This window comes from Notamacropus eugenii, chromosome 4 (genome assembly GCF_028372415.1).
Source record: "Notamacropus eugenii isolate mMacEug1 chromosome 4, mMacEug1.pri_v2, whole genome shotgun sequence".
NCBI lineage: Eukaryota > Metazoa > Chordata > Mammalia > Diprotodontia > Macropodidae > Notamacropus > Notamacropus eugenii.
This window is the reverse complement of record NC_092875.1, coordinates 287,529,449-287,552,360: the sequence shown is the minus strand read 5'-3', so window position 1 is coordinate 287,552,360 and position 22,912 is coordinate 287,529,449. Positions and strand designations below refer to the sequence as shown.

The following is a 22,912-nucleotide window of genomic DNA, read 5'->3' as shown; positions in this document are numbered from 1 at the left end:
AATCATGCATAAGATTCGTCTATTCAATACAGAACACTGTACTAGTTGCTGTGCCGTCAGGCAAAATAATAAAATTAAATTAAAGGACACCACCTGATGGGAAATAAGGATGTGAAAACAGAGTAAGTACAAACAGAACAAGAGGCACATTGAGGAAAGGACCAGGAAAAAGGAAGCCTGCTAAAAATAATAGAGTTTTGTAGTGGTGATGTGGATGTCCGTAGAGCTGGACCTGGCATCAGGAGACCTGGGTTTGAATTCTAGAGTCAATATTTCTTTTATTTTGTGACCAAAAGCAAGTCATTTTACTTCTTTGAGCTTAAATTGATTCATCCATAAAACAATACATGCACTAACTATGTATCATTTACTCATTCATTCAACAAGCATTTATTAAGTAACTGTTATTTTCCGGGCACTGTATTTTAGGGTTTGGAATGCAGACACAAAATGAAATAGTCCCTATATTCAAAGAGCTTAAACAGATAAGTACTACAAAATGCATGCAAGGTAACATAGACAAGTAAACTCAAATCCTATATCACATAAATACAAAATAATTTTCAAGTTGGAGGGAATTGGCCCCTGGAGTACTAGAGCAGTGTATGTGATTAAGTGGATGCTTAATAAGTGCTTTTTGATTGAGTGATTAATTGATTGAGTGGTCAGGGAAGGCAGTTAGGTGGTGAAGTTGATAGAGCACTCAGCTTGGAATCAGGAAGACTTACATTCCTGAGTTTAGATCCAACCCCAAACACTTACTAGCTGTGTGACCCTGGGCAAGTAACTTAACCCTATTTGCCTCAGGTTCCTCATCTGTGAAATGAGCTGGAGAAGGAAATGGCAAACCACTCCAGTATCTTTGCCAAGAAAATTTCAAATGGGGTCCTGAAGAGTCAGACATTGCTGAACAAGAAGAAAAAATGGCATTTATGCAAAGAACTATTTTGAAGAAAGTACTTTGTAACTCTTACAGCACTATATAAATATGAGTTATTGTTCTATGAGTATGTAATAGTTTCTTGGAGATGAATCTTGAAGTGAGTTTCACAGACAGAAAGAAATTCAGTTTGACAGTGTGACAAGGAGAGAGGTTTCTAGTCAGGGGAGTGATATATACAATGGTTTAGCAATGAATGTAGTTGAATTTTATTCCTGGAAAGGTAACACAGGGTTAGTTCCCTCAAAGAATGGGGTAATTCCATTCTTTTTTCTACCATGGAATAAGGAGGAAATAAAGAGAAGAATTATCTTGATCAAAACAACTCTGCTTGTCATTTACTTCTTATATCATTCAGTGGTATTCACTGAGCACATTGATGTACCATCATCCTGCACTATTCATTGAGTTTGTTGATGTGTCAGAGATAGATCAGGGCATCTCCACAGGGAAACAGTCTACTTCAGAATAGGACAACATCCCTGTTCATGAAACACTCCCCAACACACACACACAAACACACACACACAGCAACACCTCCCCTCACTTAAACTACCTGACTTCTGCCATGGTACTCTGCCTCTTGCCTAACCATCCAATGTTGCCCTCATCAGCTGAGTAGTGCCAAACTAGATTAATGACAGGTAGCTTTTAGGTGAATGGATATATGAGTGTATGGCAACCATGCAGGAAAACTTTAAAGCAAAAGGAGGCATAAGGCACTCTATTTCCCACCATCACCCCCAACAGAGTCTGAGGCAGCAGTGCTGTCATAATCAGGACTTCCTCTCTGGCTACCATCATATTGCCCATCTCTACATTCATAAGTGAAATAACAAGGTGGCATGGTGGATAGAGTGCAGGACCTGGAGTCAGAAAGACTCCTCTTCCTCATTTCAAACCTGGCTTCACTATCTGTGTGACTCTGAGCAAGTCTCTTAACTCTGTTTTCCTCAGTTTCCTCATCTGTAAAATGAGTTGAAGAAGGAAATGGCAAACCACTCTAATATTTTTGCAAAGAACATCCCAAAAGGGGTTACAAAGAATCAGACACAACTGAAAAACAACTAAATAACATCCATAACTGATGTAGGCACATGAAGAAAACCAACCAGATAAAACCAGTTAAAACTGTATTATTGGCTTTGGAGACAAGAGACCTGAGTTTGAGTCCCTGCTGCCACCAATTAGCCAATTAAACTCTAGGAATTTCAGTTTTTCTCATCTATGAAATAAAGAGAAGTAATACTAGAATGATGTACCTCATGGGATTATTGCAAAGATCAAGGGTGTTGTAGTATTAGGTGCTTTATAACCACATAACAATTCAATACAGTCAGTCGATAAGTACAGGCATGCCTTGTCTTATTGTACTTTACGTTACTGAGTTGTACGTATATCACGTTTTTCACGAATTGAAGGTTTGTGTCAAGCAAGTCTATCAGCACCATTTTTCCAACAGCATGTGTATACATCATGTCTCTGAGTCACATTTTGGTAATTTTCACAATATTTCAAACTTTTTCATTACTTTTATGTCTGTTATGGTAATCTTGTGAAGTTACTATTGTAATTGTTTTGGGGCACTGTGAACCATACCAACATAAGACAGAGAACTTAATAAATGTTTTATGTGTTCTGACTGCTCCACCCACCCACCAGCCCTCTCTTTGGGCCTCCCTATTCCCTGAGAAACAACAATATTGAAATTAGACCAATAAAGGCCCTATAATGATCTCTAAGTGTTCGAGTGAAAGGAAGAATCAACATGGCTACTGTTGTCGTATTTTAAGAAATTAACATAGCCACCACAGTCTTCAGCAACCACCACTAATCGGTCAGCAGGCACCAACATCGAGGCAAGACCCACTCCTTCACTCGTTAAGGGCTCCACTGATGGTTGTCATTTTTCAACAAAAAGAAATATATTTTCAATTAAGGTATCTTGGAGTTTTTTAATGTAATACTATTGCACTCTTAATGTACTACAGTAGAGTGTTGTTCATCCTTCATTCTTGAAGAGGACCAATGAAGTCACAAGGGTGAGGTATTGACTTGTACATGAAATGGGTTTAAGTGAGACAGAACTGTGCAAAGTTGTGAGCCTCACCCTCTCCTCCAGACTCATTGGAGTCCAGCAGCAAGATACAAGTCAAGATGACTGGCAATGGCCCAGGATGTAGTGGGTGATCTTGGCCTTTCTAAATGAAGATCTTTCCCAGGTCTCAGTTTGTCTGAGGCAATGCCCATTCAATGACTAAGTGCTAGGTTAACCAAACTTTTATATGCACTAGAAAACCAAAAAATTCATGTGACTCACTTTATTGCAAAATTCACTTTATTGTGGCAGCCTGGAGCCAAACCCACAATATCTCTGAGTGTATACTTGTATTTATAAGTACCTACTATATTTCCAAGAAACATGCTACAAGACAATGCCTCCTTTCAAACCCTCCTGGTCTAATGTAAACAACTATGCACAAACAAGGATAAATTGGAGATAATCAACTGAATGAAAGCATTAGAGTTAAGGGGGAAGATCAGGAAAGATTTTCCATAGAAGATGGGATTTAGGGGAACTTGAAGGAAACCAGGAGGTAAAGATGAAGATGGAGAGAATCCCAAACATGAGTCAGTGAAAATGCCCAGAGTTTGAAGATGGAATGTTTTATGTGCAAAACAGCAAGGCCAACATGGCTGGATCACAAAGTACATGGTGGGGTATAAAGTGTAAAAGATTGGAAAAGGGAGTGGGGTTTGCAGGTTGTGAAGAGCTTTGAATGCCCGACAATTTTATATGTGATCCTGGAGGGAAAAGGGAAGTACTTTAGTTTATTGAGGGTGGAGGATTACATGGTCAGACCTTCATCGTGAGATGACTTTGGCAGCTGAATGGAAGATGGGCTGGAGTGGAGAGAGACATGTGACAGGGAGGCCAACCTGCAGGGTATTGCAACATCATGAAGCGATGAGGGCCTATACATGGCAAACATTTCTGCAACACTTCTTATGTGCTGGCACTGGGAAATTAAAGAGCAAAGAAAGCAGTCTCTGACCTTGTAGAACTTCTGATGGTCAGCTATTATCATAGATTATGGGATCTCTCAGCTCCTTGCCACTCAAAGACACTATAATCCTGTTAATGATAACTCTCTTTCACACCTGTGCTTGAAATAATCATTCTCAGGCTTTCCCTGACTTTAATTTCACAGACTCACAGAGAGAGAGAGAGAGAAACAGAGAGAGAAAGGAAAAAGAGGAGAGAGAGAGAGAGAGAGAGAGAGAGAGAGAGAGAGAGAGAGAGAGAGAGAGAGAGAGAGAGAGAGAGAATGTCTGCATAAGCAATACAGGATCTTTAACAGTGCTAAAATCAAGCCATCTGTGTCCCCCTGGAACAACTACCCTTGCTATATGTGATTCTAACACTAGAACTAGATGCCAGACTTGGCCTATTTACTCAGAACCATCATTTCTCCTTCCCTCTATCTCCCCTTCAGAGTACTCCTTTGCCACCCCATACTAACTTTGCATGCCAGGAGGAACATCATCCTCAGAGGAACAGGGGCCCTGCCTCCATGCCTCTCCTCCCTCCTCCTATCAGTATTCCTGCATCCCCATGGCATGCTTGGATTAGGCAAAGCCCTGGACCAAGATCAAGAGTCCTGGGTTCTAGTCCTGACTTCACTACTAACTAGCTGTATAATCTTGAATCAGTCATTTTCCTCTCTAGGCCTCAGTTTATTCATCTGCAGAACAAAAAGATTAGACTCAGTCATCTCAGTGTTCTCTCCTAGCTCTAACATTCTGCAGTTCTCTGAACCTCCACTTGCATTTCTGTGTCTCCCATGACCTTGGTCAAAACATTTAACCTCTCCAGGCCCATGTTTCCTTGTCAGTAAAATGAAAAGCAGATAAGTGGTGCTATGGATAGAGTGCCAGACCTGGAGTTAAGTAGAATTATTTTTGTGAGTTAGACACTTACTAATTGTGTGACCCTGGGCAAGTCACTTAACCCTGTTTACCTCAGTTTCCTCATCTGTACAATGAGCTGGAGAAGGAAATGGCAAACCACATTAGTGCCTTTGCCAAGAAAACTCCAAATGTAGTCATGAACAGTCAGACACAACTTAAACAACTGAACAACAAAAAATGCAGAGGTTGAATTTAAATAACCATGATGTACCTGCTAGCTTTAAATCTAGAATCCTAAGTGTCTGGGTTCCCCAATGAATAGAGAACCACAAAATCAGCAGTTAGTATTCCTGAATGGAAAACTTGTTTTCTTATTTATTTTTATTCACTTAAATGGAAACTCATATTTCAAACAAAGAATCAACAGCTGCTAAATGGAAAACAGGCCATCAGAAATGTAAATTATACCATGTATTTTTTTGTTGCTTCATCTCTCAAACTGGAAGCCATCTAATTGTGTCAGAAAACACTCACTTCATTTTTCATGCTTTTTTTCTGATTTCTATACTTGCCTTCTTCCTCCCTATTTCCTAACACTTGGAGTCCATCAAATTCTATTTTGGTCATGGTTAGGAGCTCCCACAAGCAAAAGAAAATTAAAATTAATTTGATGGATCATGATTGGAAAATCTTTCTCTTGTAAATGATTGCTTATTACAAAAGCTGCAGAAGCATTGCTAACATTGTACCGTTATCCATGGTACTATGATATTTTCTTTGGCTTTAGCAGAGTCAGTATTGAAATCACCAGATGCTCCTCTCCCCTCTAGAAGTAGAAAGTAGTTTGGAGAAATGCTGCCCATAGGCAATAAGGTTTACAAAAATAACAGGCAAGATAGATGTTACTAGTTTTTCTTCACTTCAGTGGAGGAGAAAGACAACTGGAGAATGTGAACAAATAAGATCAAAAGAAGTGGCAAAAATCCAAAGACATTGCCCAAAGGAAGTAGAATGAAGCCCTGAAAAAAGTTGAAGGAGTTATAGGCTATCAACCCAAAGGAGTTTTTAGAGGTTAAAAAAAAGAAAGAACTTCAAGGAAGGCAGAAAAAAGTAGATTTGAGATAGTGAAAATTAACAGCCATAAAAACTAAATAAAATTATGAAATTGAATTAAAAAAGCTGATTTTCTCATCCCTGGAAGATTTTTATATCATTATCCAACAAATGTTTTGTATGGTTGTTTCTAGTATGCAATCAGCATGAGACTTTATGAGGGATGAAGACAAAATATAAAGTGTTGTCTGTTCCCCCAAAGAACCTACAATCAAGGTGTAAAAACAGGAGAAAACATCAAATGAAGTGTGAAATTGCGCAGCATAGTGTAGAAGTGCTATAAAAATTATAGGCAGAGGAATCAATGAGGGTCAGAGAACAGGAAGTTTTCTGGAAGACACGGAACTTAACATGGACCTTAGAGGAAAGATAGGATTTAAATGCACAGAGTAAAGAGTAATGACATAGAGCTAAGACTGAACCCCTTGTCTGAGAAAGTGAAATGATGAACCATTTTAGAATATAGGGGTAATAGCTGTATATTCAAATAGAAGGTGGGATCAGCCATGTTTTACTCTTAGGAACTAAACAATACAGAAGTATTGGTTTATTATGTAAAAGAAAATTGGAAGCCATTAAGCAAGCAAACGACGTGATGAAAGCTATGTTTTAGTGTAACAGAGTACTATTCAATAAGCCCAGTCCTTCTGAGCATGTGTAAAGTACCACGGATACAATTCCCCTGGTAGCAGATACTAGAGACCCTGTTTCTTCAGAATTGTCTTGATGACACATAATGCAAATGCCTTAGACAGACTTTGAGACATTCATAGACTTTCTGTAACTGATTCCAATGTGGAACCACATGTTAAAGAGTGGCCCCTTTGCCTGACTGTAGAATCAGAACTGGACCCTTCAAGGAGGTGTTACTTAGCAGGCAAGTTGGGATTGGGATTGGGATTCTTCAGTCTTGTTTTGACCTCCTTTTTTGGCTGACTTCCTCCTGAAAGTTGGAATCTGGTGAAAGACAATGCCATGCAGAGAGAAGACTTGGACCTTCTTCCAGTGAATCCAAGTATCGGTTCTTTTCCTCTCTGGGCATTTGTTCTTTCATTTCAGGACAAAGATGTTGGAGGTTACTACCTTGGGAGTTTCAAAAAGTTAGAGTTGCAAGCCATCTTGGAATCCAGGAGTCTAGAAATCTAGGGGTCCAGAACTTTAGGACTCTGGTAGTCTGGGAATTGAGTCAATAATGGGTTCTATAGTCAATCCATCAATACCTGAGATAAGAATCCATTTAGTAGATGTTAATGGGCTGCCATACTGAAATTGTATCATCTAAGTCCATTCTTCCCAGAGAGAGTGGTGGAACTGTATCCAATGAAAAAGGCTGATTGATATTCAACACATGATTAGCAGACTGAGTAAGGTTACAGAATTTCTATAGATAAGACATGGCCTCCCCAAGTTATTTCCATTACATGTCATGAAGACTTTCTCAAAATCAGGCTCTCCCTTCTCTGGAACTACATCAGTGGCATTCTGTGAATACACATAAAGACTAGGACCATTGGCTAAACCCCATTACATTAGGAAGATAAGCAGGGTAGTCGTATGCAGGACTGAATAGAGCCTGGAATTACAACATCCAGCTAGGAAGCTCTCATAATGATAACAACATAAAGACATAGAAGTTAGTTTTTTAAAAGAGCACTAGAAATAGAAAAAATGGAGATGATCACTATCTCAAAGAAAAAAATCAGTCACCAAATACTGACTGAACCCCTACTTCTATATAAGGAGGCACCATGCTAATCAGTGAAAAGGAAACCGAGGACAAAGCATTGTCTGTTATTGAGAAGTTTACAGTCTGATTGGGGAAGAAAAACCACTCTAAAGGCCAATCTAATCTAACAAGCTTTTTTAGGTACCCCAAGTTTTGTCTTGCCTCTCTTCTGTTTGTCTCTCTTTCTCTCTCCCTCCCTCCCTCTCTTTCTCTCTATAAATTCTTCAGCATCCATGGGTCCATGAATTTATTCATCATCTCCTTAGGGATGACTCCCAAATCTATATATCCAGCTTTCTATATATCCAGCCTAGTCTCTCCCCCAAGTTTCAGTCCTATATCATGAATTGACTATTACACATTTCAAGTTGTGTTTCCCAGAGATATCTTAAATCCATCGTTTCTAAAAATGAGCTCATTTTTCTTCTAAATCTTCCCTCTCCCAAACTTTCCTATTTCTGTTTAAGCCTACTTCCATTCTTCCAGTGTCCCAGATTCATGATGGTGGCATTTCCTGGATTCTTCTATTTCCTTCACACCATATATCCATTCGGTTGCCAAATTTGCCCGTTCTATATTCACAGCATCTTTCTTATATGATCCCTTCTCTCTATTCATGGAGCTACCATCTTAGTTCAAGCCTTAGTTCCCCTTTCACCTAGATTATTTCAACACTTCCAATTGTTTTCCCTGACTTAACTGTCTCACCACCCCATTCCTTCCTACTCATTGCTACCAAAGTACTTTTCCTCAACTGCAGATCTGATCAGGTATCTCCCCTACTCAACCAACTCCATTGGCTTCCTAATGATCTAGGATAAAATATGAACTTCTCTTTTTAACTTTTAACACTCTACATGAGATATCCCACCTGTCTAGACTCGATGGATATTACCCCCCCTTCTGTACTCTATGATTCAGCCAAACTTGCCTTCTCTGTTCCTCATTCACGATACCTTTTCTCTGTCTTCTCTGTGTCTTTGCACTGACTGTCCCTCATGCCTAAAATGCACTCTCTCCTTTCCTCTGCCTCACACTTCTCTTTGGTTCTTTAAGAGGTAGCTTAGGCACCGTCTTCTAACCTTTTCTAATCTCTTCAATTTCAACTTCCCTCCCTCTCCCTCTCAGACTACCTTATATTTAAATACTTTGTATATGTGTATTAATGTTCATATCTATGCTGTATGTGCATATATAGATAGATACATATATATTTGTAGATGTAGACAGATAGATAGATAGACAGACAGATAGATAGGTAGATAGATAGAGGGGAAGCTAGGTGGTACAATGGATAGAGCACCAGGCCTGGAATCAGGAAGATCTGAGTTCAAATCTGACCTCATACAACAGCTGTATAACCCTGGGCAAGTCACTTAACCCCTACTTCCTTCAGTTCTTCATCTGTAAAATGAAGACAAACCAGAGAAGGAAATGACAAACCACTCCAGTATCTTTGCCAATAAAACCCCATAGACTTTGTCCATGGAGTCACATACAGTCAGATACAACCAACCTACTGAACAACAACAACAAATGTGTTTATATACATATTTGTCATCTCCCCTGTTTAAATGGAAGAGAGAGTTCCATTCTTTGTAACTATATCCCTAGTGCTTAGCACAGTACCTGGTGCATGATAGGCACTTGGTAAAGTCTTGCTCATTGACTGATTGATTGATTGCAAGGTATGAATGCCAGGTACTGGGGTTACCAAGGCAAAACAAATATCAATCTCTGTCCTCAAGGAACTCATATCTGGGAGGTGAAGGTACATACAAGGCAATTATCAGAGAGAAAATACACCAACAACTAAGGAGATGGCCTCTTCGAGAATGTGGAATGAAATAGATAAAAGAGTCACTGAGTCCAAAGGTGAGAGCCCGTGTGACTGAATAAGTAGTGAGGCAATTGATAGAAACAAGAAAACTTCTCACATGTTTTTCAGAACCATTTTGCTTAGCATTACTTATCTGCAGTTAGAGTGCTAGGTAGGTGAAATAATAAATCAAAAGGGAATAAGAGAGCATTTAATGAACATACGGAGAAAATTCAGTAAATAGCCAAAACCAATGTGCTAAAAATAGACCAATTCTCTCAAACCATCTTTTCTCTCTTGCTTCTCAAATCCCCAGAGCCTGTTTGATTCTATGTTGTATCCGCCTACCCTGAGACCAATCAGATTCCTCTTGAAGCTCCTCAGGTGCCCAGCAATGACCCTACCCCTTCTCCCACATCTTCACACATTTCTGATGCTAAGTACATGATTCAATAAGAGGCTAAGCAGAAAAGAGGAAGATTTAGGAATGTAACAGTTAAAATTCTGAGAAAATGTTAGAGCTTGAGGGTGGGTAGAATGAATATTGCAGTTTTGTTTAGCAAAATATACCTTTTGGATGTGACCTCTAGTTACCTCAGTATTTTTTATTTGATACTTAGACTTCATTTTTTCTGATGCTGATAGAATTGTGTTTGTCTCCTCTGTCAGAATCACCTCTAAATGTGTAAAACAATTTCTGCCTGATTCACTTTCAGCAGTTTGCTATTGCCAACCTCTCAGATTGAGTATTTCAAATGGGCCGGTACTATGTTGGCCCATGAGTTATTTGTAGCATTAATTCTTGGCTCAAATAATTCTGCATTGCCAAGAAAAAGTTCACTATCGCCTTTGTATCATAGATCATTTTTGAAAGTGAGCCAAAAGGCACAAATTGAAGACTCAAGACAATGGAACTGAGCTAACTCAATAGTGCCTGTCAAAAGCTTTTAGAAACAGTAGCCTGTTAAAATTCCATAGAGAGAGGCAGTGCACTTTCAGAAAGAAAAGCCTATCAGTTAAAGTTTGCTGTCTTAGGGAAGGAAAATGTGCCCAACGTGTAAGAAATATAGAGATGACCTTAGACTCTATCACCTATAATGGAAGCTATGGGATTTATGGTTAGAGCAAAGACACGAAGAATGGGAGAAAAACTTTAAATTCTCTCCTGGTGTGAAACTTTCCAACATCAGGCAATTCCCACCATCTCTGATCTTTGCAGTCACATCTACCCTGAAATGAAACATGAAATTGATAGAAGATAATTCCTACCTCATTTACAAGTAGAACTTGAATACTGCTTGTTTCTCCATGGACAAGCTTCATTCAAAATCACAGTTCATGAGCCGACACTAATGTCTTTCCTTTCTCTCTAGTTAGTCAGAGGACACCACTAATTCAAAGAAAAAGGATTTGATGAAATTGCATAAAAAGAACACTTGAAATAGCACATTCCCCAAAAACCTAGGGCACACTGTCCCACCAATATATATTATATTCTGATTGGAAGATGAACCATAGATGGGGATCATGAATGGGGAGAGTGAGAAACTTAGGGATCACATGTAATGGGCAGCAGCACGAAGAACACATTTGTCTAAGGCACACATGTAAAGGGAGGAGTACTCATATCTCTGACTCTACAGAGCCACCAATGCCTTCTGGTGATGTCATCATACCGCTCTCACTGGTCCTACTCAGTAGAGGTAGCATCTTCCCTAGGAGTATTGCACCTCTGGGTTCTGATGGTCCTCATTGGTCTCAGCTGAGTGGTGCTATGGAAGCACCATAGACTCATAGACTCAGGCTTGGCTAGTCAAGCCAAATCCTCATCAGATTCAGACTACTTGGGTGTAGTGGGTAGAACCTCTCCCAGCTAAGGGTGGAATTATAGCCTTTTAGTAATAGCCACCAAATGCAGCTGACAAATGCCAGAAAGAGCACTCCTAGGCTAAAATTAGGTGTTTCTTTTTCAATTCTTATGTTGAATGAGACATCAAAGATCTCTATAAATTGATTCCTAGTATGCTATAACAAAAAATAAGAAAAGAAATCAAGGTTTATCAATCTAGCTCATATTTCTGTCTTTTTTATATTTATCTGTCAGTGACAAAGCCTGTTGACTATATTTTGGCCAATGAAAAATGAATTTCCTATATGTAAATATGTTGTTTTTCCTCTATGTTCCTCTATGTCAAGAACCAGTCTTGGTCCCAAATGATGGGCTATGATACAGGACTCAAAACTTACTCTAAACTAAGAAATCATTCATAGCAAATAGACTGGTAAACAAGACTTTTGTGTCTTTTGAATTGTTGGAATCAAGAAGAATTTATGTTTTCTAAGTCATAGGATGGAAGAAGTTAGATATCTCAGAGTTTAGAAGGCTTCTCCAGGATGAGAGAAGAATCCACATCAAGTAAAAGTGTCAGTATATAAGATCCATATCCTGAGGTTGAGGTACAAGTTGCCTGTCTCAGATTATACATAAATAAATGAAAGTATGGTCTCTTTTCATACTGCTTTAGTTTTTGTGAACATTAAGTTTAGGAAAATAAGTCCTCAAACCTAGGGATAAAAACCAGAGGTTTTGGTTGAAAACTGTGGCATTGCCACATGTAGACTAAAAATAAAATAGTGCTTTCCAAGAAGAGTAACTAAAGCACATGTGCAAAATGTGCTAAGTAAAAGGGAATACATGGAAAATTGAGAAGATAGCTAATCCCTTTGCAACACTGATAATTAGATATAAAATCTGCCAAGCACTTGATTAGGCAAATAAAATTTCATATTTAATTACCTAACAGAAATTAGCTCATCATAAGGAAAATTATCTGCATTTTAAATTACATATCTTTTTTATCTGTAAGAGAAATACAATACTTTGATTCATCTCCTGCTACCTGTATTTCCCCGTTCATTTTCTCTCTCTCTCTCCCTTCCTCCCTTCCCCCTCTCCTTCTTCTGTTAACATTTTTTCATAATTATCTCTTTTTCTATACCAGTGACCTTTGGCAGATCCCCTGCAATGCCTCTCCTGCCCTCCTGGACTGGCTTAAAGAGCCCCATCTTTCTCCACCCCTTAGAGGTAGAGTAGACAGAATGGTGATATCCACCAGGACAGTAACAGAGTTGGGAAAGAATCCTCTGTCCACTTGAGGGTGGGAGTCAGAGAAAGTGAATGAGTAGCTAGTTTTCCTCTTTAAGTCAACATTGTCATAGTACCACCACTGCTGTAAGCTGTGAAGGGATGTGTTTGTTTATGTTTAAACAAGTTCTAAGCAATAATAGTTGTGGTTTCATACGCACTCCTGTGTATTTGGATACTTTACTAATGGTTGCTAAGTTTAAAATGACCGCAAAACAAATTTTCAAGAGACTAAGCTGACATTCAGAGAAATTAATTGTTGTCAAAGGTCACACAAGTGGCAAAGTTAGAGCTTAAAAGTAAGCTTTCAATGCATACTAAAAAACGATTTTACTAAGCACTTAAAGAACAACAGACATACAAAAATGAAAACTATAATCCCTGCCCTCAAGAAGCTTATAATCTAATAGAAGAGATACATACACAAATAAAAATAGGAGAAATTAGATTAGGATAAAATGTATTGCTGTGAATTAGGTAGGAAAGTGCAATTTTGCCAACTATGCCATTCCAAAAAAAAATTTATTCAGATATCAAAATTTGAGCCTACGAAGTCTCACTAATCATTGGATATGGTTGTTTACTAGCAAAAGATTCTCATGATGCATCTGGAGGCAGCTAGGCAGAGCAATAGATAGAGTACCAGACTTGGAGTCAGGAAGACCTGACTTCAGATCCAGTCTCAGACACTTGAACTAGCTATGTGACCTTGGACAAGTCTCTTAACCATTGTTTGCCTCATTTTCCTCATCTATAAAATGGGAATTATAATAACACCTACCTTGCAAGATAGTTGTGAAACTCAGAGGAAATAATTGTAAAGCACTTTTGACACAGTGTCTGGCACATAGTAAGTACTAAATAAATGTTAACTTTTATTACTATTATTATTATATAAGAAACATGTACCCTTCATCTTGCCATTACCACTGTCCTGACTTCCCAATCAATGTGATATAGATATAGATATATTTATACACACTTTCTCTTTTTCTCTGTCTCTGTCTCACACACACACACACACACACACACACACACACACACACACACACCAGTGCATTGTGCTATAGCAACCAGCTCCTAGAAGGAACGGTGGGAACAGACATCCTCAGAACATATACCTGGCAGACAGAGGTAAAGCAATAGGAGTAGGGTTGTAGAAAATAAATTGTCAGTATTTGAACTCATTCAGCCATACAAGCATGGGAACAATGTGTCTGCCTGTGACTGTTCTCCACTATCCAGACTGACATGGTGCTAATAGATAACTACAGGCATAGATCTTTTCAAGCAAAATCACAAGACTCACACCCAACAGTTCAATGAACTCTGAAAGATCCCCAAGGAAATTATTACAGCATATTCAGTCATGGGTAAACAACTAATGCTGAGCCAAGCACAACAGGTAATCAGGTATTTTCCATTCAAGCTCAAGTAAGAGGCATACATGAGCTAAATCATGGATTCATAAAGGGAAAGAAAAAGAAAAACCAAGTACTATCTGTCTTAGAGTAGGTATCCTTATCTAAACAATTGTGACAAGTAATCTTAGGAGGAAATAATTCCAAGAATAAGAAAATGATTCTGAGCATACCAAAGTCCAAGGACAGTTCTGAGAATTAGCTAGACAGGTATCCATGAAGTGGGGAAATGGACAAGAGGGTACTGGCTAAATCAGAAAATGGAGTCAATGTGACAAAAGCCTGTCCCCATAGGTTTCTGTGTCCAATGTTATATTCTAGGTGATACAATGAATAGAAAACTGGACCTAGAGTAGGAGGACCAAAGTTTGAATGCTGCCTCAAAGCCTTTTGTAACCTGCCCTGTCCTCTTATACCTTATACTCTACCACCACATACTCCGTGATCCAGTGACACTGTCCTCCTGGGGTTTCTTAAATAAGACACTCCCATGTGCCAACTCCAGGTATTTTCATAGACTGTCCCCAAAACCTGGAAATTTCTCCTTCCTTCTGACTTCCCTGATTTCTTTCAAGTCCCAGCTAAATTTCAGCTTCCAAAAGGAAGTTTTTCCTGATCCATCTTAATGCCTTCCCTCTGTTGATCTTTCCAGTTTATTCTGTATGTAATTTGTTTGCATGCTGTCTCTCCCATTAAATTATGAGCTCCTTGAAAACAAGGATTGTCTTTTCCTTTCTTTGTACCCCTAATGTTTGGCATAGTGCCTAGCGCAGAGTGGACACTCAAGAAACATTTATTGACAGACTTAATGGTCCTAACCTTAACCTTCTCCTGTTTTTTCATTTGTAAAATAGATATAATAGTACCTACCTCCCATAGATGTAATGAATCTCAAATGAGATAATATTGGCAAAGCACTCTGTAACCCAAAGCACTATATAAATATTAGCTATAATTATTATTTCTAGGCTACATGGACAACTGGAAGAGACATCATAGGGTCATAAGACTTGGCTTAGAGTAAGATAAGACCTTAAAGATTATTTCATCCAACTGCCTAATCTTACAGATAAGGAAACTGAGACCCAAGGGTATTAACTGACTTTGTCAAGGTCACATGAGTACACAGGAGTAGACCCTCGTGGCCCCAGTCACAACAGTAATAAGTAACACAGCAATCTAAAGTTCCAAAAGTCAAATCAAACATTTATTAAGTGCTAGTCACTGTGCTAAGCACTGAGGATACAAAGAAATTCTGAAATACTCCCTGCCTCCGGGGAACTCATATTCTAAGGAGGTAAGTGAACTCATCCACAGCATTCAGAATTTCTTCATTTGCGTAACCAGTGGTTCCACATATGGATGGTGTAGTGCTAGCTGATGGACAACCTCTGTTTGCTTGGTGTTTTCAGGCCAAAATTAGCACAAACAGCAGAGAATATATCCATAGTCTGTTGCATCTTGGCTTCACAGGCTGCATTGAGTGCACAATCATCTGAAAACAAACAGTCATACACCAACTCTCCCTCCACTTTTGTCTTGGCTTGTAGCTTTTTCAAATTAAATAATTTATTGTCAGTGGAGTAGCTGACCTTCTTGCAAGTTTTGTCCTCATTGAAGGCATCTGAAAACCTTGGTAAAAATACCATGCTAAAAAGCATGGGAGCAAGCACACAGCCTTGCTTCACTCATTGGGTGACTGGGAAGGACCTGTGCAAGTGTGTCATCATGGAACTGGTAAACAATATTGATGAACTTCTCTAGGCAAACAAATTTTGCCATGATCTTCCCCAAGTCCTCACAACTAACAGTATCAAAGGCCTTGGTCAGACTGATGAATGTTGTATATAGTCCTTTATTCTGCTCCTGGCATTTCTCCTGGAATTGTCAACTAGCAAACACCATATTGACTGTCCTTTGACCCTTTATGAAACCACATTGGCTCTTGGGTAGATGATTATCTTCCAGGTGAAGGATTAGCCTATTAAGAAGGACTCTGGCAAGAATCTTGCTAAAAATTACTAAGAAAGAGACTCCCACCCCACCTCATGTTGTCACAGGACAATCTATTTCCTTTTCCTTTCATAGGGGTAGGTAATAGAGGCATCCTTGAATTCCTAGGGGATAACCTCATCTTATCATATAATCCAGAAGATTTTAGTCAGCTTTGGTATGAGCAGTGAACTCCATACCTTATAAATCTCTGCCAAAATCAAATCATCACCAGGCTCTTTGTCACACAAGAGGAGCCTAATGGCTTTAAAAAACCTCTTCTTCAGTGGAAAATTTGACTAAAAAAGAATTGACTTCAAAATGAGATACATGGTCAATGGTTCAGCATTGGTTGATGACAATCTGTTGAGAACACTATGAAAATGTTCACTCCATCTCTTCAGGATTATATCCTTATCACTAATCAATGTGGCTCCATTCACACTGAGTAGTTGAGATGCAACATAGGTCTTTGGCCCATAAACAGCCTTCAGGGCATCATAAACAAATGTTGGATTCTTACTGTCAATGTAAATCTGAATTTCAGCTGCCTTCTTTCTGAACCAAGAATATTGCATCTCTAAGATTGCACTTTACTTTTGATAGAGTTAAACTCTGCCTTCTTAGAGATGGATGAACTATCCTTCTGGTTGACCTTGTAGAGTTCTCATTTTTCATTTAGCAACTTCTAAATAAGTTCACTTACTTTGGCTATATACTTTCCAGGGATGTACACACAGATGATGAGATTGACACATGCATTGCCAGAGCTAGCTCAGTGTTTGGGAGACTCTGGAGGAAAGTGTGGAAGAGAAGACATATTAGACTGCCTACCAAAATGAAGATCTACAGAGCCATTGTGCTGACCTCATTGTTATATGCCTGTGAAACCTAGACAGTCTATCAGCACCATGCCAGGAAACTGAATCACTTCTATTTGAATTGTCATAGGAAGGTTCTGAAGATCACCTGGCAAGATAATGTACCAGACACTGAGATCTTTTCTTGAGCTGGACTGTCTAGCATTCAAACTCTGCTGCAAAGAGCGTAACTTCAATAGACTGACCAGGTTGCATTCAAATGCCAAACTTACTTTTATCTGAAAGATAATTTTATGGACAACTCACACAAAGCAAGCACTCACACAGAGGTCAGAAGAAGTGCTACAAACACATTCTGAAATCTCTCTGAAGAACTTTAGAATCAATTGTGAGACATGGGAAACACTGGCATAGGAGCCCTCCACCACCATCCCTCCCCCCAGCATGATGTACCTGCAACAAAAAAGGGACCATGTTCCATGAACAAAGCAGAATTGCAGTAGCTCAAAGAGATATGCAAAATTTAGAGACATTTCCATTCCAAAAGTTCATGTGAACTATTTATGCCTGATTTCATATTGGTCTGATCAGTCATAGTTAGACACATTGTATCTGGACCCTAACACAGTGATGTCATTTTGGTTCACTTCAAGCATAAAGGACAACCATTCTAATGGGAAATATTGTTGTTGTTCATTTATTTCAGTCATATCCGACTTTCCATGACCCCATTTTTGAAATTTTCTTGGCAGTTACTGAAGTGGTTTGCCATTTCTTTCTCCAACCCATTTTACAAGTAAGGAAACTGAGGCAGTGTGACTGCCCAGGGTCACACAGCTAGTAAGTGTCAGATTCAGACTCTTGAAGATGAGTCTTCCTGATTCTAAGCCCAGTGCTCTATCCACTGAACCACCTTGTTGCCCCTTCTAATGGGGAAATTATTATATATTATATAATAATATAATATTTATTATATGTTAGCATGATTAATAAGTTATTAATTACCTAGAAAATATGTCTCTTGAACTTTTTATATGTAACAGAAGTCAGCTTGTACAGATACACAGGAAAAGAACATGGTCAGGAAATAGCTAATGATAAATTTTGGCTAAAATGTACCATGTAGGAAGGAGAGTAGGAAATAAAGCAGAAAAGATAGGATGGAGCCATATTGTGGAGGGCTATAAGTAGCAGGTTATTTGAATTTTATTCGGTCAGCAGTGGGGAGCCTCTGAGGATTTTTAATCAGAGGCATGCTATGGACAGATTTATGCAGTAGGAAGACTTCTTTTTTTCTTTTTTTTTCCTAGCTATGCAAAGGGTGGATTGGAGAGGGGAAAAACTGAAGAATTGAAGGCAGAGAGACCAACTAGTAGGCCATTATTATGGGCTAGATGAAAGGAAATGAAACTCTGATCTTTTGGGGTGGCAATGTGAATGGAGAGGAAAGGATGAATGGGAGAGGCAGAATCAGTAATACTTGGCAACTGACTGGGTGTTTGGGAGTGGGAGGATAATATAGCCTTTAAAAGTACCTGTGGTCTTTTTATTAAGCATATGGTTAATATGCTTAAAAGATGAAACTAGTGAAAGAAATTATGCTTTGAGATAATTTTTTTACCCTTTTAAAATCTTTGATCTCTTACTTAGAATATCTTTATTTGTAATACCGTTTAAGCAGAGAACTAAGATATATATTGTCTTTTCTTGAAACTTGAAAGTATTTTTTATTTTCATTTGTTTGTTGTGGTTTTGATATGTACCTGATTTAAAGATGATAAGTGATTATCGGATATGATGTGAATTTAATATGTAAGACCAAGGAATGCTGTTTTCTGGACATCTCATTTTTGAGCAAGAAGGCAATCTCTATCTTTTGTCAGAAACTGCAGATTTTTAGTTACATATTTTATTTAAGTTTTATATATAATCTACTTCCAGAAAGAATTTGAGAGGGCTTACAAAATTAAATACAATGTGAGGCAAGACAAAAACAAAACCAAATATGAATCAGGACAATTAAAAGGAAAACAAAAACAAAAAATCAGTTCAGAGGAGCTGAGGATTCCATGTTACTGTAGACCTAAGTACAGAGGCATAAATTTAATACCATTGTGTATTGAAATTTAACTGTACATTTCCTCGGAGCCAAGGCAAAAAGAAAAACTTGTTGGATTATGCAATTTTCATTGTTAATAAAAGCCAGTATATAAGTTTGTTTACAAAGAAACTATTTCCTAGAACTACATTCAAGGCAATAGAGAAGCATATGGGCAGTGTTAGCAGGCTGCAACATATTGATGAGAAATAACACAGAAGTGGAATAAAAGCTGTCAGAGAATCAATAAATCAATCAACATGAATTTATTAGACAGGCTAGAAAGAAACATGAATCAATCCTGTAACAAAGGCAAAAGATAATCAACAGACAACCCTCACACAGTATCCATACAGTGTCAAGACAACACAGGAAAAGTCACCTGGCAGGATCACAGGGTCATATCTTGAGTCAGAAAGGAATACCACAGTCATCTAGCCCAACTCCCTTTTTTATAGTTCAGGAAGCTTAGATAGGAGAAGTTAAGTGACTTGGCCAAGATGACATGTAGTAATTGACAGAGCTAGAATTCAAACTAAGGTCCATTCATTCCAGCAGTTCTTTCCTCCATACTATATTGGATCACCTATGGTAGATTTGTGGTTGCTGTTCAGTAGCTTTTCAGCTGTGTCCAGCTCTTGGTGACCCCATTTGGAATTTTCTTGGCAGAGACTAGAGTGTTTTGCCATTTCCTTCTCCAGCTAATTTCACAGATGAGGAGACTGAGGCATAATGGGTTAAGTGATTTGCCCAATGTCACACAGTTAATAAGTAAGGCCAGATTTGAACCTCACAAATAGTTTTCCTGACTTTAGGATCAGCACTCTATCTACTGCACCACCTACCCGCCCTCATGGTGTATTTCCAGGAGACCATGAAGAAGTCAAACAGGATAAGTAAGTATGAATAGGTTGCAGTAACCATCACGGAAGAGTACATTCACATCGATAAGATCACAGTACCATTGAAGTACTCAAGTATTGAATTCAGTAGGAATTTATTACATGAGTACTTACGTAAAATATACTGGCTTTGCAAAAGAAACGTAAATGCCATTTAAATGGACTTTTTATATTACATCAGACCTTGGCAGCCTAATGCTAAATTTTAACTTGACAAAGACACTTGTGTGTATCAGCTGAGATACTACAGTCCAGGTATCCTGATTTCTGATGATCTACATTCAAACAGGAGTATGTCACTACTGCTATTGCTTAGTCATTTCAGTCATGTCTGATTCTTCGCGATCCCATTTGGCGTTTTCTTGGCAAAGGTACTGGAGTGGTTTGTCATTTTCTTCACCAGCTCATTTTACAGATGAAGAAACAGGGGCAAACAGAGTTAAGTGACTTTCTCAGAGTCACACAGCTAGTAAGAGTCTGAGACCAGATTTGAACTCAGGAAGATGAGAATTCCTGACATTACTCTATCCACTGTATCACTTAGCTGCATACAAGAATATGGCTTAGGGAATCTATATGAGTGGCCAGTAACCATTTTCATGAGATTCTGGTCCTCAAAAATAAGCTATTTAAAATGAACCTTTTGCAAAAGATAGGCTTTCTAAGGGACCAAGTAAAAGGCTAAGCACCTTCTGTGAGAGCCTTTTCTTAGCTCATGCTCAAGATCCAATTTTAGTGTAGGGAGAAAAGAACATGGAGTCAAAAAATGAACTTCAAGCTTTGACTCAGCCTCCTACAAATCATATGACCTTGCAAATGTCATTTAACCTCAGTTTCCTCATTTGTAAAAATGGAACTAATATTTACAAAACCATCACCTAAGGAAAATAGTGGGTAGAAAACTAATTGTAATAGATCTGGAAAATACATGCTTCTGGCTTTTTTCCTATGAGAATATGGAACACAGGCTGAGTCTGGGACTATCATCATTATGCTTCCTAAGGAGAAAGGAAATATTTTCTAAACATTAAAAATGAACAAGTCTTACTTCTTTTTCATTTGTCTTTTGATCTTATTTTATATTTCCTAACAAAGTTTATTTACCATCTGAGTTCCAGGTAGCTAGGTAGACCAGCAGATAGAAAATTTGACAATGAGACAGGAAGACCTGAACTTGAATTTCGCTTAGACATTTATTAGCTGTGTGGTTTCAGACAAGTCAATTAACCTTTCTATGCCTCAGTTTCCTTATCTGTGAAATGAAGAGATTGGATTTCTGCTAGCCCCTTGTCACTGTTAAATACCTGAGAGAAATGTTAGTTTATCAGAATAAGATTTAGTTTCCATACACCCTAGATATCTTAATACCATCCACCCTGCTATTGCCCTCCTTGCCCATCTGAAAAAAGCACCTTTCAGACCAGAAATATGACTTCTTCCCTCCATTTAGAAGCCTCCCCTGGTCTTTTATGGGCCAATTAGGGAGTACAAAGCTGCTTATCTGACTATACCTACCTGGTCCCAAACCATGTTTGATATCTGTCTACCCCAGATCTTAGAACATCTTGCCACCCACTCTTTAGCTATATGTACTCTCTTATTCACAGGATCCCTCCTATTTCAGCCTATCACCCTAGATGGGGCCCCCCTCCCCCTCCCCCCTGAAGAACATTTAAGTACCTACTATGAGTCAGTGCTTCATCATACAAAGATGAAAGTAAGACAGTCCCTGCCTTCTAGAAACTTACTTTCTAAGAGGGAAAGACAATAACCAGGGGAGAGTAATCAAAACCAAAGCAATGCCACTGTTGCTTCTGCAAAGATCACGACAGTTGACCGCCCTATGGTTTCACTTATCTGTGCTATGACTCCCTAGAAAAACTCCCTTCCCTAAATACCACTTCTCTTATTAGAACATAAGCTCACTAAGGGCAGGAAGTATCTTATTTTTGTCCTAATATACCTAGCACCTAATACAGTGTCTGATAATATCGCAGGAAGTACTTAATAATTTCTCCTTTATTCATTATTATTCCACCAGCTCTGTTTTTCCTCTATTCCATTCAGAATGGGGCAGCTAGGTGATGCAGTGGATAGAGCACCAGAGCAGGAATCAGGAGGACTTGAGTTCAAATCTCACCTCAGACACTTGACACTCACTAGCTGTGTGACCTTGGCCAAGTCACTTAACTCCAATTGTCTCATCCTGAGTCATCTCCAGTCATCCTGATGAATATCTGGTCACTGGATTCAGATGGCTCTGGAGGAGAAGTGAGGCTGGTGACCTGCACAGCCCTCCCTCACTCAAAAAAAACAAAGTGAAGTGCGAGTCATGTCATTATTTCTCTGATGGCATGGTCTTCTTCGGCAATGAAGGATGAACACACATACACCATTCAGAATAGAAAACAAAGAGTCCCTTTATCTTCACTCTTGTGATCTGTGTTACTTACAGGATATTTGGAGTTACTGCTTCTTTTCCCCCGGTTCTTGGTTTCCCTGTCATGTGTGTGATATACTGAAAGTAGAGAAACAGACAATTTCTAGTTCTTCTGTTCTCCCTTTCAAAGAAGGTTCCCCATGGCTCTTTTCATGGTATTGTCAAGTGATGGTTTTGCTATCGTTTAGTATTCACTGAGCTTTTCACAGGGTGGTAAACATCCTTACAGATGGAGATCCATCCCTCTATTCCCTTGGAAACTCTTCTCCCTCTTGTTTCAAAGTAATTTTCCTTGTGTTGAATTTTCAATCCTCTCCTTGGTATGGATGAGCTGGAGTACTCTCAAGAGTGTGCCATTATTGTCCTAGATAATTTCACAAATTCAGACTACTGCTATCCTTGGTATTTACGTCTCTTCTTATGGTTATCACTAGAACGTGTTTTCTTCCTCTAGCGTGCCCTTCAGTGAACACCACAGCACTATCTTCTTAGTCTCTTAGATCATATTCAAGTGCGTTTGTTTGTTGGTGGAGAGGGGGAGCATAGGACTGGGGGAAGGGAAACCTTTCCAAAGCTGCCCTTT

At 38.8% G+C, this 22,912-nt stretch overlaps 1 protein-coding gene across 3 annotated transcripts in view; it reads left to right on the top strand.

Annotated features, from left to right (window-relative positions):
- Positions 1–22,912, top strand: part of CPA6 (carboxypeptidase A6) — a 365,360-nt gene that overhangs the window by 286,051 nt on the left and 56,397 nt on the right. The gene's annotated exons all lie outside the window — the stretch shown is intronic.